This window comes from Morone saxatilis, unplaced genomic scaffold (genome assembly GCF_004916995.1).
Source record: "Morone saxatilis isolate NCDOM2014 unplaced genomic scaffold, NCSU_SB_2.0 Contig9, whole genome shotgun sequence".
Classification (NCBI taxonomy): domain Eukaryota; kingdom Metazoa; phylum Chordata; class Actinopteri; family Moronidae; genus Morone; species Morone saxatilis.
Window position 1 is genome coordinate 16,660,509 of NW_023340268.1, and position 1,966 is coordinate 16,662,474.

Sequence of the window (1,966 nt, forward strand, 5' to 3'; positions counted from 1 at the left end):
CACACACACACACTTAAGAATAAATTAATATAATGCAAAGCACAAAAAAAGGTCTCTCCTGGTGACTTTGTGACATGTTCAGCACTTATTTTCTGATACAACACTGGCCTGTTTGGTAACTTTAGAAGGAGCAGACGTGCAGACACAATATAGCAGTTGCGCCTAGAACACAAACAGCATCTTATTTGTATTGAAGGGCAATTTGAAGGACAAGTTCACATTTCAATTCTGGTTGGGAAAAACCCTAGGTAGAACAATGTTTTCTGTCTAAACAAACCTGGAGACTTTATTTGTACTTGGTAACTGGTGTGGGAAAAACCTCCCTGAATAAATAAAGATAGCTTCTGCCAGTTATCAGAGTAGAGCAGACACAAGGAAGTTGTTGATATTTCTTTTGTTTCACCTTGGAAATGGAGCATTATAGTCAACCAGGATCCCTGAGCTTTTGACTAATATGGCTGGTGGCATGGCTCTACGGATGGTAATAAATATCTTTCACTTATCTTGGAGTTCAGATTATATGCTCTTTCAGAGCACTGTTTATACATAATTTTAACCCTTTAATTGATTGAACTAAACAGTATAAACTCAGTTAAAATGGCAGTACTGCCTATATTTTTGTAAAATTTTAATAGCAAAATCTTTTTTTGAAAAACTGGATAAAATGATTTCAACTTTAATCTGCAAAAAGAAAATTGCACTGATTTGTAAAACATACATTCAGAGCCCCGAAAGCAATCTTTATACTATTACTGGGCAGCAAACATTAGTAAAGGCCCTGTCTGATCTACTATGGAACTACATTCAAGTTTACCAGTCTCACCCATATCCTTGATCTGCTCCCCCCTGCCTTAACAATCCAGTGGTTCATATTAGTATTCGAATTTGGTTCCAATGTAGATGGCATTTTGGCTATAAACAAGCATTCGGCTTAGCCCTTATAACATTTAACCATCTCTTTACTCTTGCCCTGATAGATAACATTTAACTTATGGTTTAAAAAGGGTGTAACTTTCTTTAAATTGCTCTTGGTGAATTTCCTTTTTTTCCACTGCTTAAGGCCTGGTGCTAACCTAAAAGGCAGTATTTCAAGACTGTATGACGTAATTCAACACATTAACCCTCCAACATTGAGCAAGACAAAAGATGTCTGGGAACAAGATCTTAAGGTGACTATCCCTGATGCCGTGTGGAATCTTATTAGTGACATTAATTGCTCAAAGTTATGCATTGTCTCTACCTTAACAAAAATCTCCAAAAGTTTCATATGTTTGGGTCATGTAACTAATTAAATAATTTCGGGACCTCTTTAATTCAAGTGTACTCATATCTGTAACAAAACAATACATCCCAACCCATACCTGGCGGTATTTGGTGCTCCACCAACAGAATATAGTATCACTTTATATTATATATATCAGTCAAATGTTATTGCACTCACCTCACTGTTAGCATAGCAAATAATTCTAACTAGATGGAAGGCTACTAGTCCCCCCCTCCTTTATACTATGGATGAAGGAAGTCATGATGTGTTTCCAAATGGAGAAGCTGAGATACACTATGAATGGATCACCTAAAAGACATAACAGAACCTGGTTTCTCTTTACTGGGTATGTGGAAAGCTTCTTTCTTTCCCAGCAGTCTGATACTGATACATTGCCCCCCATCGATGTGGCTGTTGTCGTCTTCATGTTCATCATCTTCATCACCATCAGTCACTTCTATTAGTGTAGTTGTTGCTACAGTTGTTGCTGTGCATCTTTGTCTCTGTCCTTCTAACTTGATCTCTCTCTCTCTCCCCCAACTGGTCGAGGCAGATGACCACCCACCTAAAGCCAGGGTCTGTCCTAGGTTTCTGCCTCTTAAAAAGTCGCCGTCGCCAAGTGCTTGCTCATGGTGGGAACTGTTGGGTCTCTATAAATAATTTTATAAGGAATACGGTCTAGACCTGCTCTATTTGAAAAGT